The sequence below is a fragment of the Anopheles ziemanni genome (assembly GCF_943734765.1).
Source record: "Anopheles ziemanni chromosome X unlocalized genomic scaffold, idAnoZiCoDA_A2_x.2 X_unloc_20, whole genome shotgun sequence".
NCBI lineage: Eukaryota > Metazoa > Arthropoda > Insecta > Diptera > Culicidae > Anopheles > Anopheles ziemanni.
Genome location: NW_026689786.1, coordinates 77165 through 92500, shown reverse-complemented (window position 1 = coordinate 92500; position 15336 = coordinate 77165).

The window sequence follows — 15336 nt, the reverse complement described above, 5'->3', positions numbered from 1 at the left end:
CTTGCATGGTTAGCAAGCGTTGTGATCTAATGGCCCAACCGGGCAAACACTTTGGGTTCGCAAGGACTTAGAGTGCCGGGACGGGTTGGCGGATCCAACACTCTGGGTACCTCCGGGTACTTGGGGTTGGTTGAGGACTTGGTGAACAAACACTTGATGAACACTCTTCGGATGTACTTCGGGTGTCACCTGTTGTCCGAGGCCACTTGCATGGTCGCAAGCGTTGTGATACAATGGCCCTACCGGGCAAACACTTTGGGTTCGCAAGGACTTGGAGTGCCGGGACGGGTTGGCGGATCCAACACTCTGGGTACCTCCGGGTACTTGGGGTTGGTTGAGGACTTGGTGAACAAACACTTGTTGTACACTCTCCGGATGTACTTCGGGTGTCACCTGTTGTCCGAGGCCACTTGCATGGTAGCAAGCGTTGTGATACAATGGCCCTACCGGGCAAACACTTTGGGTTCGCAAGGACTTGGAGTGCCGGGACGGGTTGGCGGATCCAACACTCTGGGTACCTCCGGGTACTTGGGGTTGGTTGAGGACTTGGTGAACAAACACTTGATATACACTCTCCGGATGTACTTCGGGTGTCACCTGTTGTCCGAGGCCACTTGCATGGTTAGCAAGCGTTGTGATCTAATGGCCCTACCGGGCAAACACTTTGGGTTCGCGAGGACTTGGGGTGCCGGGACGGGTTGGCGGATCCAACACTCTGGGTACCTCCGGGTACTTGGGGTTGGTTGAGGACTTGGTGAACAAACACTTGATATACACTCTTCGGATGTACTTCGGGTATCGCCTGTTGTCCGAGACCACTTGCATGGTTAGCAAGCGTTGTGGTCTAATGGCCCTACCGGGCAAACACTTTGGGTTCGCGAGGACTTAGAGTGCTGGTAGTGGTTGGCGGACCCAACACTCTGGGTACCTCCGGGTACTTGGGGTTGGTTGAGAACTTGGTGAAGATACCCCTGTCACCTTGTTCGAGGCCACTTGCATGGTAGCAAGCGTTGTGATACAATGGCCCTACCGGGCAAACACTTTGGGTTCGCAAGGACTTGGAGTGCTGGTAGTGGTTGGCGGATCCAACACTCTGGGTACCTCCGGGTACTTGGGGTTGGTTGAGGACTTGGTGAACAAACACTTGATATACACTCTTCGGATGTACTTCGGGTATCGCCTGTTGTCCGAGACCACTTGCATGGTCAACGGTTGAGGTGGTGATGGCGGGTCGGTGCTGTAGGGTGCCGGCCTGTTGGCTGCCTTGGCCGGGTTGGTTGGTTAACACTTGATTGAGCTTGCACCCGAGGGTAAAGGCACTTGAAGGTGGGTACCGGCCGGCTGACCTGGTGTGATGGTTGGTAGGTGAACACTTGGCGGTACTTGCACTTGGCTGTGCTTGGACTTGAAGGTGGGATCCGGCTGGCCTAGGCCATTGGTGGTTGGTTGGTTGGTTAGCCCTTAGCTGGGCTGGCTGGCTGGCTGGCCATCGATGGTGTGGTGTGGTGTGATGGTTGGTTGGTGAACACTTGGCGGTACTTGCACTTGGCTGTGCTTGGACTTGAAGGTGGGATCCGGCTGGCCTAGGCCATTGGTGGTTGGTTGGTTGGTTAGTCCTTAGCTGGGCTGGCTGGCTGGCTGGCCATCGGTGGTGTGGTGTGGTGTGGTGTGTGGAGTCGAGCATCGCGCGCCGTTGCCTTCCTCGGAGTGTTGTGGGTACGCAAGTGCTTGCAGTGCAAAGAGGTTGGTGATGGAGTGACATTGCCTTCACCATGGAGTTGCGGGTACTTAGGTACTTGCAAGGAGATGGTGGTATGGTGGTGTTGCGTGTGTGGTGTTCGATTAGAAAGATATAATTTCTAAGTCCGGATTAGTGCTGTCAGTGGGGCCCCCGCTAACAGGTCCTGCACGGCCAGCGTGGGGCTTGACTTGGCGCTATTCCGGACTTGGGGCGATCACGATGTCCCCGTGCGGGACTTAGAAGATGGAAGAACACAAGTACCCTTATCCCATGACTTGTGAGCGATTGGCATACGTTACCACATGAAGAGAAAAATTGGCTAAGTCCCGGATCCATATTATATGAAGAGAAATATCGGCTAAGTCCAGGATCCATATTATATGAAGAGAAAAATCGGCTAAGTCCAGGATCCATATATAATAACCTAATAATCGGCTAAGTCCAGGATCCATATTATATGAAGGGAAAAATCGGCTAAGTCCAGGATCCATATATAATAACCTAATAATCGGCTAAGTCCAGGATCCATATAATATGAAGAGAAAAATCGGCTAAGTCCGAGATTGGGTCTGTCAGAAATACACTTCCAAGTTACCACACAAGCAAGCAAGATGGCCTAGTGATGGATCCATATGATATGAAGAGAAAAATCGGCTAAGTCCAGGATCCATATTATATGAAGAGAAAAATCGGCTAAGTCCGAGTTTGGGTCTGTCGGAAATACACTATCAAGTTACCACACAAGCAAGCAAGATGGCCTAGTGATGGATCCATATGATATGAAGAGAAAAATCGGCTAAGTCCAGGATCCATATTATATGAAGAGAAAAATCGGCTAAGTCCGAGATTGGGTCTGTCAGAAATACACTTCCGAGTTACCATACAAGCAAGCAAGATGGCCTAGTGATGAATCCATATGATATGAAGAGAAAAATCGGCTAAGTCCCAGATTGGGTCTGTCAGAAATACACTTCCAAGTTACCACACAAGCAAGCAAGATGGCCAAGTGAAGGATCCATATGACATGAAGAGAAAAATCGGCTAAGTCCCAGATTGGGTCTGTCAGAAATACACTTCCAAGTTACCACACAAGCAAGCAAGATGGCCTAGTGATGGATCCATATGATATGAAGAGAAAAATCGGCTAAGTCCCAGATTGGGTCTGTCAGAAATACACTTCCAAGTTACCACACAAGCAAGCAAGATTGCCTAGTGATGGATCCATATGATATGAAGAGAAAAATCGGCTAAGTCCCAGATTGGGTCTGTCAGACATACACTATCAAGTTACCACACAAGCAAGCAAGATGGCCTTATGATGGATCCATATGATATGAAGAGAAAAATCGGCTAAGTGCAAGATTGGGTCTGTCAGAAATACACTATCAAGTTACCACATGAGCAAGCAAGTTACCACATGAAGAGAAAGCCGGCAAAGTCCGGGAATGTTACCACATGAACTGGAAAATGGGCAAAAACCTACCTTCACAGGCAACGTGAATAAGTCAGGCTGTAGACATCGGATCGACAAGCCAAAGACTGATATGGAAAGGAAATGAGTAGTACTAGCTTTCCTGAGAGTTGCAGAGCTTAGACTGCATATGAACGGAAGTTATTGAGCGTCAAAGTCAGAAAAGTTGCCCGAAGGAACACAAGTTCCAACTTAGAGCATGAATACCGCCTAGACGGTAAGAGGTACGGCCAGGCTGAGGAATAAGGAAATGTTGGCCAACATGTTCCCTAACTATCCCCCGAAGACCGCAAAGCAATCCAACATCAACCAAGAAAGTTATAGCCCGATCAAGCAAACACCTACTTTGCACCGATATTGCACCAAATATATGTACCAAGCACCTTCGGTTGCATACCCTGCAGGGGCTTACCATAGTAGGCCATGGAAGACCGATATACCGAACATAATCTCTTTCTATCTCCTCGGGTGTTGGAGATAGCGCTTTGCGGTAAAAGAACGAAAGTTAGACCATATCTTGGTGCATCTTTTTGCCCGAGAACACAAGACCCTATCTACCAAGGCAAGAAAGTTGTGTGGGGACAAAATGTCCATAAGTGCCCAAAGTGGCACACTTGAACCATATATTCGAGAAAAACACAAGTGTGGGCCCGAGCTAGCGAGTTGAAATGTTCTGACCGTCAGTAGCCCTAGTTGAGGTGCACTTATCATTATACGAGGCCAACGTGCCAGCTAGTCTCTAAAGGGGCGATATGGGTGTTCCAAGGTTTGTACCCAATTGAGGAAAAAACAGGGTAAGGTACGGTGTACCGCGAATAACTCGGGCTATAGATGTCCGATCGATGAGTTTGGCATATGTATGGAAAGGTCTCGACGAGACCTAACTACCCTGAAAGTATGAAGGCAAAGACTTGAATGACCGGGAAGTTATTAAGTGCACAAGTGGTAAAGTTGCACCAAAGTCCATGTTACCCGAAGTGTTACATGAACACCCAATATTCGACCAAAACACAAGTTTAGAGACGAGCTAGCGAGCTACATTGTTCAGACCGTCAGTAGCCCGCATCAAGACACGCATTTAATTATACGGGGCCTAGCCGCTAGCTCGACTCGAAGTCGGTCATATGGTTGGTTGATGGTTTGGACCGACCACGTGGTGTACCAAGGTGATGTACCTTTCATGAATTAAAACTCTGGCTGTATGGCACTGAGCGACAAGCTAAGAAGTGATTTGGAATAGTCTTGAGTGGGACTATTTAGGAAAAATGCGAACAAAAAATCACAAAGTCCTTGGGCGAAGCTATTAGCGAAACATAGAGCAAATTGGTACCAAAAACTATGGAAATGGGACTTGAGTCAAAAATAACCGCAAGTTGGAGAAGAGATAGCAAGCTTGCGTAGAACATTTATAACTAGTGCGTGGTATGACCAACAAAAATGTGTATGGGGCCAAGGCGCTGGCTGGCCTCCAAAGTGGTGATATGGGCGATTCAAAGTTTGTACCCAAGTATGAACAAGTATGGTGAAAACAGGGTAAGGTACCAAGTACCACGAATAACTCGGGCTGTAGATGGCCGAGCAAGACAAATGGCATACCGTTAGAAAGGTCTTGGGGAGACCTATCTACCCTGAAAGTTTCATGAGGCTGAGTTGAAAGACCACGGAGATATAAGGTGATGATGGGCCGATTCGGGGAACAAGTCGCAGGAAATGGCACTTGGTCAAAATCACCCTTGGAAGGTGAATACCGGCTTACCGGTAAGAGATAGCGACTTGGTGTAGAATATTCATAAGTTGGACGTCGGAAGACGCAACTTTCATTATATGGGGGCAACCCCGTCAGGGTGCTCCAAGTCGGTCGTTTGGTTGGTTTATGGTTTGGGCCAACCACGTGGTGTACCAACATGAGGTACCTTTCATGAATTATGACTCGGTCAGTTTGCCACCGAGCGACAAGCTAAGGTGTGATTTGGAATGGTCTTGAGTGGGACTATTACGGAAAAATACTAAGAGAAAATCAGCTTATCCACGCGCGAAGCTATTAGCGAAACATAGAGCAAAATGGTACCAAAAACTATGAAAATGCAACTTGGACCAAGAATAACGGCAAGTTGGAGAAGAGATAGCAAGTTGGCGTAGAACATTTATATTTTGGACATGGTATGACCAACAAAAAAGTATATGGGGCCAAGGCGCTGGCTGGCCTCCAAAGTGGAGATATGGGCGACACAAAGTTTGTACCCAAGTACGAACAAGTATGGAAAAAACAGGGTAAGGTACCAAGTACCATGAATAACTTCGGCTGTAGGTGGCCGAGCGAGGCAAACCGCATATCGTTGGAAAGGTCTCGAGGTGACCTATCCACCCTGAAAGTTTCATGAGCCTAAGTTGAAAGACCACGGAGATATTAGGTGATGATGGTCCAATTCGGGGACCAAGTCGCAGGAAATGGCACTTGACGAAAATCACCCTTGGAAGGTGAATACCGGCTTACCGGTAAGAGATAGCGACTTGGCGTAGAATATTCATAAGTTGGGCGTGTAGAGACGCAACTTTCATTATATGGGGCAAACCCGGTCAGGGTGCTCCAAGTCGGTCGTTTGGTCGGTTTATGGTTTGGGCCGACCACGTGGTGTGCCAAGTTGAGGTACCTTTCATGAATTATAACTTGGTCAGTTTGCCACCGAGCGACAAGCTGCGGTGTGTTTTGGAATGGTCTTGAGTGGGACTATCAAGGAAAAATACCAATCGAAAATCAGCTTGTCCATGGCCGAAGCTATTAGTGAAACATATAGCAAAATGGGTCCAAAAACGAATGAAATGGGAATTGGACCAAGAATAACGGCAAGTTGGAGAAGAGATAGCAAGTTGGCGTAGAACAATTATATTTGGTGCATGGCATGACCAACAAAAAAGTATATGGGGCCAAGGTGCTAGCTGGCCTCCAAAGTGGAGATATGGGCGATCCAAAGTTTGTACCCAAGTACGAACAAGTATGGAAAAAACAGGGTAAGGTACCAAGTACCATTAATAACTTCGGCTGTAGATGGCCGAGCGAGGCAAACGGCTCACCGTTGGAAAGGTCTTGGGGAGACCTATCTACCCTGAAAGTTTTATGAGGCTGAGTTGAAAGACCACAGAGGGCATCTTCTCGCTCTCGACGGGATGTTGTTGGACTCCGCATAACGTTTCCAAAACTTATTTGTTTTGCGAGATTGGTTTGATACAGCCTGAGCTACGCAAGGTTTTGTGTTTTTTACGGTACCGAAAACCGGCTCAACGGGGCCAAAATCAGTGATGTCTCCCCTCATACCTGATTTTACTAAAAAACCATCGCATCTTCTCGCTCTCGACGGGATGTTGTTGGACTCCGCATAACGTTTCCAAAACTTATTTGTTTTGCGAGATTGGTTTGATACAGCCTGAGCTACGCAAGGTTTTGTGTTTTTTACGGTACCGAAAACCGGCTCAACGGGGCCAAAATCAGTGATGTCTCCCCTCATACCTGATTTTACTAAAAAACCATCGCATCTTCTCGCTCTCGACGGGATGTTGTTGGACTCCGCATAACGTTTCCAAAACTTATTTGTTTTGCGAGATTGGTTTGATACAGCCTGAGCTACGCTTGGTTTTGTGTTTTTTACGGTACCGAAAACCGGCTCAACGGGGTCCAAATCAGTGATGTCTCCCCTCATACCTGATTTTACTAAAAAACCATCGCATCTTCTCGCTCTCGACGGGATGTTGTTGGACTCCGCATAACGTTTCCAAAACTTATTTGTTTTGCGAGATTGGTTTGATACAGCCTGAGCTACGCAAGGTTTTGTGTTTTTTTACGGTACCGAAAACCGGCTCAACGGGGCCAAAATCAGTGATGTCTCCCCTCATACCTGATTTGACTAAAAAATTATCGGATCTTCTCGCTCTCGACGGGATGTGGTTGGACTCCGCATAACGTTTCCAAAACTTATTTGTTTTGCGAGATTGGTTTGATACAGCCTGAGCTACGCAAGGTTTTGTGTTTTTTACGGTACCGAAAACCGGCTCAACGGGGCCAAAATCAGTGATGTCTCCCCTCATACCTGATTTTACTAAAAAACCATCGCATCTTCTCGCTCTCGACGGGATGTTGTTGGACTCCGCATAACGTTTCCAAAACTTATTTGTTTTGCGAGATTGGTTTGATACAGCCTGAGCTACGCAAGGTTTTGTGTTTTTTACGGTACCGAAAACCGGCTCAACGGGGTCCAAATCAGTGATGTCTCCCCTCATACCTGATTTTACTTAAAAACCATCGCATCTTCTCGCTCTCGACGGGATGTTGTTGGACTCCGCATAACGTTTCCAAAACTTATTTGTTTTGCGAGATTGGTTTGATACAGCCTGAGCTACGCTTGGTTTTGTGTTTTTTACGGTACCGAAAACCGGCTCAACGGGGCCAAAATCAGTGATGTCTCCCCTCATACCTGATTTTACTAAAAAACCATCGGATCTTCTCGCTCTCGACGGGATGTTGTTGGACTCCGCATAACGTTTCCAAAACTTATTTGTTTTGCGAGATTGGTTTGATACAGCCTGAGCTACGCAAGGTTTTGTGTTTTTTACGGTACCGAAAACCGGCTCAACGGGGCCAAAATCAGTGATGTCTCCCCTCATACCTGATTTTACTAAAAAACCATCTCATCTTCTCGCTCTCGACGGGATGTTGTTGGACTCCGCATAACGTTTCCAAAACTTATTTGTTTTGCGAGATTGGTTTGATACAGCCTGAGCTACGCTTGATTTTGTGTTTTTTACGGTACCGAAAACCGGCTCAACGGGGCCAAAATCAGTGATGTCTCCCCTCATACCTGATTTTACTAAAAAACCATCGCATCTTCTCGCTCTCGACGGGATGAGGTTGGACTCCGCATAACGTTTCCAAAACTTATTTGTTTTGCGAGATTGGTTTGATACAGCCTGTGCTACGCTGGATTTTGTGTTTTTTACGGTACCGAAAACCGGCTCAACGGGGCCAAAATCAGTGATGTCTCCCCTCATACCTGATTTTACTAAAAAACCATCGGATCTTCTCGCTCTCGACGGGATGTTGTTGGACTCCGCATAACGTTTCCAAAACTTATTTGTTTTGCGAGATTGGTTTGATACAGCCTGAGCTACGCTTTTTTTGTGTTCCATGCTATGCTTTGCTGGGTTTAGGAGATGCAGCTTATCATGCACGAAGTGTTTTTTTTTTTTGAAACGAGGATTCAATCTCCAAAATAAATATCGACTGCAAGCGAAATTGAAATAAAAGAGTGCGAGAAGCAAAATGGGGAAAACGTAGCCATAACTCAAATACATTGAACACGAGTGATATAGTTTTAACAATTGTTTATTTGCATGCATTTATTTTAAATGAAAAAGCTATATCTACATTTGCATGCACTTATTTATTATATGGCATGCATTACTTTAAATTGAACGTGGTTAGTCATTTTTGCATGCATTAAATTATTTGAAGGCATGCATTAATAATAGTTAAATTAATTTTTCATATTAAAATAGTGTGAGCGCGTGGACGCTCGACGACGACGATGAGTTGTTCGGTTTTCTACGTTTAGCACGGCTGTTGTGCTGATCCACATGATGGCCAAAAAGGGATGCATCGTCCAGCGCCGTCGACTCCGCAATCGGCAAGTCGTGGAAATCATCGTCGCTGCATCTGGCCTGGTCTTCGTCCACCACTTGAGTTTTCGGTAGCACAGCCTGCATGTACCGATCCAGCTCCTCCCACTCCGCCTGCCTCTGAAAAGATGAACATGTATCAATATACGCCAAATGTTCGGTGATGTATCTAATCAGGGCGTCCTGGTGTTCTCTCTCGAATGCTGTTTTGCGGACTGTTGGCAGTCGGTGGAATCGCTTCCTTGCAGCCCGGTGACACCTCGCTGCTGTATATGGTGGCTTATGTTGGCCGTACTTTGCGACGAAGTAATCAATTGTAGTGAGTGGAACGGATTGGGGCTTTCCGTTTGCCTCGTCAAACAGCCGCTTTTCTTCCTTTGTAAGCCGGTGGTTTTCCGAACGCGATGCTTCGATGATATAAGGCAGTTTCGTTGCAGGATCAGCATGCTTCCACAGCTTTTTCCGGTCGGCGCAAGTCAGATTTAAGGTGCTGTGTTGTTTTGTAAAAATATTGTAAGGTGTTATGGTGCGGTTTGCTATCTTGTTGTATGTTGTTTTGGTTTGGTTCTGGTAGCTAGAAATAATCAAAACAAAACAAACAATACAAGCAATGAAATCCAAGGCACCTTTTGGTTGATTATTTAAGACTTACGAATATTGTTGCATTTTTGGTTGTGTAGTTTTCGGCGTCTCGCCCAAACACTCCCGGACTCCTTTCTTCTGCACGATGCAGAGCATTTCGTCCAGCGTCCGATACGCGTCGACTCTCTGCAACAACATTTTTGTCGCCTTCTTTGCTTCTTCGGGCGTATGGTTGCCTACAGCGACGCGAGTCCAATTTATTTGCTGAATCCGGTCGTCTGCTTTCTTCTCGTCCTCCGCTGGCAAAATTGCTCGAAGCTGGTAAACCAAATCATCGTACTCGGCTACCGTCCACTGTTCGGCAGCAACGTTACCGAAATTCGCACATTGTTCGGTCTCCGCCGATCCGAACATATCCTCAGTAGCGTTTATCCAACTCGAGGCCATTTTCTGCACGAAACTTTTTATTTTTTCTGTAGTAAATTGGTTGAGTCTGCTTCTTTCGTCCGTAGGAAGGCGTCTGTAAAATGGCGTCGTTTTTTTCGGCAGGTACATTGAGTCGATTCTCTGTCCTGCTTCCCGAAATGTCAGTTGAACGAAAAGTAATTATTAATTTTTCAATAGCTCACAAACAAAATCAAGAAAACGTTGTTTCTTTCAGCGTAAATGTTCCAGTATTGTTGCGGTCATGTGGAAGAATCATCATTAAATTAAATATAACGGCCAGAGTGAGCAACTTATTTCAAAACAAGAATAATTTAAAATTTGTTCGTTGGTTTTCATTATTCTCGTTGGAGAACTGAACCCACAATTTGTAAACACGACGAAATGGAAGACAATTGTCAAAAAGTCAACTTCATACGGAATAATTATTTGTTTCTGCTGTAACAGATTTTTTTTTAATTTACATCTGCGCATATATAATAAAAATGAAGCTTTTGGTCTCTAAAATACCATTCCAAAAATATATAATAATACGAGATCGGGTTCTTACAACCAGACTTATTTCCGGTTTTGTGGTTTTTCCGATATCAGCAGTGATGACCAGTACCATGGTGCACCTACGATGAACCGCAATCTTAAAAATATGTTCTTTCAACATTTATCTTTCTCCTGCTTTCTTCGAAATACGTCCTATGAAAACGAATCAATAATTTTTCAATTAATAAAAATCAATGTTCTGTTTCTAGCAAAAAAACAAGAAATGAAATTATTTTATTCGTTGCTCATCGAAGACCTACTTGAAGAACTGAACACGTATTTTGTAAACATGGTTTCATTGAAACCACCTTCATACGTTGTTGAAATAATGGTTCGTTTCTGCTACAAAATACTTTTTTTAATCTGCATCCGACCATATCGAAATAAAAAAAGTTTTCTTGGTCCGCAATTTACCATTCCAAAAATATATAACAATGCGAGATCGGTTGCAAACAACACAACTTATTCCCGGATTCGCTTATTTGACAAAATACAGCTCACCGGAATCACCTTCGGTAAAGTTTACCCGTAGAAATGTGTTCTTTAATTATACATCTTCATTCTATTTGTTTGTCGTCAGTGCTCAAACTCGAGATAAATATGTTTTAATTTTTCAAAAACAAAGTACTATTTCAAGCATTAAAACATGAAATTAAATTATTGTTTTTATTGAGCTATGACCACCTACTTGAAGAACTGAACCCGCATTTTGTAAACATGGTTTCATTGAAACCACCTTCATACGTTGTTGAAATAATGGTTCGTTTCTGCTACAAAAGACTTTTTTTAATCTTCATCTGACCATATCGAAATGCAATAAGTTTTCTCGGTCTTCAATTTACCATTCCAAAAATATATATTAATGCGAGATCGGTTGCAAACAACACAACTTATTCCCGTATTGGCTTATTTTACAATGTACAGCTCACCGGAATCACCTTCGGTAAAGTTTACCCGCAGAAATGTGTTCTTTAATTATAAATCTTCATCCTATTTGCTTGTCGTCAGTGTTCGGACTTGAGATAATTATGTTTTAATTTTTCAAAAACAAAGTACTATTTCTAGCATTAAAACATGAAATTAAATTATTTTTTTTATTGATCAACGACCAACTTCTTGAAGAACTGAACCCGCATTTTGTAAACATGCTGACGAAGAAGACAATTGCCAAAGAGGACACTCCATACGGTAATTAATTTTGTATTTGTTTCTGCGCTTAAAAACATATTTTTAATCAGCATCTGACCAAATCGAAATTAAATAAATCTTCTCAGCATCCTAACATATGTTTTTCTTAGAATTTATGAAAAATTGACTAAGACCGAGATGGCTTTAAGTAGGGATGCTGTGTTGGGATGGGAGATGTAGGAGATCAAGATTCATCTCCATGCAGCATCCCATTCATCTCGCAGCATCCTTACATATGAATTTCTTAGAATTTATGAAAAATCGACTAAGTCCGAGATGCCTTTAAGTAGGGATGCTGTATTGAGATGGGAGATGTAAGAGATCAAGATTCATCTCCATGCAGCATCCCATTCATCTCGCATCATCCTTACATATGTTTTTCTTAGAACCTATGAAAAATCGACTAAGTCCGAGATGCCTTTAAGTTGGGATGCTGTATTGAGAGGGGAGATGGAGAAGATCAAGATTCATCTCCATGCAGCATCCCATTCATCTCGCAGCATCCTAACATATGAATTTCTTAGAATTTATGAAAAATCGACTAAGTGCGAGATGGCTTTAAGTAGGGATGCTGTATTAAGATGGGAGATGAAGAAGATCAAGATTCATCTCAATGCAGCATCCCATTCATCTCGCAGCATCCTAACATATGTTTTTCTTAGAATTTATGAAAAATCGACTAAGTCCGAGATGCCTTTAAGTAGGGATGCTGTATTAAGATGGGAGATGAAGAAGATCAAGATTCATCTCCATGCAGCATCCCATTCATCTCGCAGCATCCTAACATATGTTTTTCTTAGAATTTATGAATAATCGACTAAGTCCGAGATGCCTTTAAGTAGGGATGCTGTATTGAGATGGGAGATGTAGGAGATCAAGATTCATCTCCATGCAGCATCCCATTCATCTCGCAGCATCCTAACATATGTTTTTCTTAGAATTTATGAAAAATCGACTAAGTCTGAGATGCCTTTAAGTAGGGATGCTGTATTAAGACGGGAGATGAAGAAGATCAAGATTCATCTCCATGCAGCATCCCATTCATCTCCTAGCATCCTAACATATGTTTTTCTTAGAATTTATGAAAAATCGACTAAGTCCGAGATGCTTTTAAGTAGGGATGCTGTATTAAGATGGGAGATGAGGAAGATCAAGATTCATCTCCATGCAGCATCCCATTCATCTCGCAGCATCCTAACATATGTTTTTCTTAGAATTTATGAAAAATAGACTAAGTCCGAGATGCCTTTAAGTAGGGATGCTGTATTGAGATGGGAGATGTAGGAGATCAAGATTCATCTCCATGCAGCATCCCATTCATCTCCCAGCATCCTAACATATGAATTTCTTAGAATTTATGAAAAATCGACTAAGTCCGAGATGCCTTTAAGTAGGGAAGCTGTATTAAGATGGGAGATGAAGAAGATCAAGATTCATCTCCATGCAGCATCCCATTCATCTCGCAGCATCCTAACATATGACTTTCTTAGAATTTATGAAAAATCGACTAAGTCCGAGATGCCTTTTAGTAGGGATGCTGTTTTGAGATGGGAGATGTAGGAGATCAAGATTCATCTCCATGCAGCATCCCATTGATCTCGCAGCATCCTAACATATGTTTTTCTTAGAATTTATGAAAAATCGACTAAGTCCGAGATGCCTTTAAGTAGGGATGCTGTATTAAGATGGGAGATGAATAAGATCAAGATTTATCTCCATGCAGCATCCCATTCATCTCCCAGCATCCTAACATATGAATTTCTTAGAATTTATGAAAAATGGACTAAGTCCGAGATGCCTTTAAGTAGGTATGCTGTATTAAGATGGGAGATGTAGAAGATCAAGATTCATCTCCATGCAGCATCCCATTCATCTCGCAGCATCCTAACATATGAATTTCTTAGAATTTATGAAAAATCGACTAAGTCCGAGATGCCTTTAATTAGGGATGCTGTATTGAGATGAGAGATGAAGGAGATCAAGATTCATCTCCATGCAGCATCCCATTCATCTCGCAGCATCCTAACATATGAATTTCTATGAATTTATGAAAAATCGACTAAGTCCGAGATGCCTTTAAGTAGGGATGCTGTATTGAGATGGGAGATGTAGGAGATCAAGATTCATCTCCATGCAGCATCCCATTCATCTCCCAGCATCCTAACATATGAATTTCTTAGAATTTATGAAAAATCGACTAAGTCCGAGATACCTTTAAGTAGGGATGCTGTATTAAGATGGGAGATGAAGAAGATCTAGATTCATCTCCATGCAGCATCCCATTCATCTCCCAGCATCCTAACATATGAATTTCTTAGAATTTATGAAAAATCGACTAAGTCCGAGATACCTTTAAGTAGGGATGCTGTATTAAGATGGGAGATGAAGAAGATCTAGATTCATCTCCATGCAGCATCCCATTCATCTCCCAGCATCCTAACATATGAATTTCTTAGAATTTATGAAAAATCGACTAAGTCCGAGATGCCTTTAATTAGGGATGCTGTATTGAGATGGGAGATGAAGAAGATCAAGATTCATCTCCATGCAGCATCCCATTCATCTCGCAGCATCTTAACATATGTTTTTCTTAGATTTTATGAAAAATCTGCTAAGTCCGAGATGCCTTTAAGTAGGGATGCTGTATTCAGATGGGAGATGGAGAAGATCAAGATTCATCTCAATGCAGCATCCCATTCATCTCCCAGCATCCTAACATATGAATTTCTTAGAATTTATGAAAAATCGACTAAGTCCGAGATGCCTTTAATTAGGGATGCTGTATTGAGATGGGAGATGTAGGAGATCAAGATTCATCTCCATGCAGCATCCCATTCATCTCGCAGCATCCTAACATATGAATTTCTATGAATTTATGAAAAATCGACTAAGTCCGAGATGCCTTTAAGTAGGGATGCTGTATTGAGATGGGAGATGTAGGAGATCAAGATTCATCTCCATGCAGCATCCCATTCATCTCCCAGCATCCTAACATATGAATTTCTTAGAATTTATGAAAAATCGACTAAGTCCGAGATGCCTTTAATTAGGGATGCTGTATTGAGATGAGAGATGAAGGAGATCAAGATTCATCTCCATGCAGCATCCCATTCATCTCGCAGCATCCTAACATATGAATTTCTATGAATTTATGAAAAATCGACTAAGTCCGAGATGCCTTTAAGTAGGGATGCTGTATTGAGATGGGAGATGTAGGAGATCAAGATTCATCTCCATGCAGCATCCCATTCATCTCGCAGCATCCTAACATATGAATTTCTATGAATTTATGAAAAATCGACTAAGTCCGAGATGCCTTTAAGTAGGGATGCTGTATTGAGATGGGAGATGTAGGAGATCAAGATTCATCTCCATGCAGCATCCCATTCATCTCCCAGCATCCTAACATATGAATTTCTTAGAATTTATGAAAAATCGACTAAGTCCGAGATACCTTTAAGTAGGGATGCTGTATTAAGATGGGAGATGAAGAAGATCTAGATTCATCTCCATGCAGCATCCCATTCATCTCCCAGCATCCTAACATATGAATTTCTTAGAATTTATGAAAAATCGACTAAGTCCGAGATGCCTTTAATTAGGGATGCTGTATTGAGATGGGAGATGAAGAAGATCAAGATTCATCTCCATGCAGCATCCCATTCATCTCGCAGCATCTTAACATATGTTTTTCTTAGATTTTATG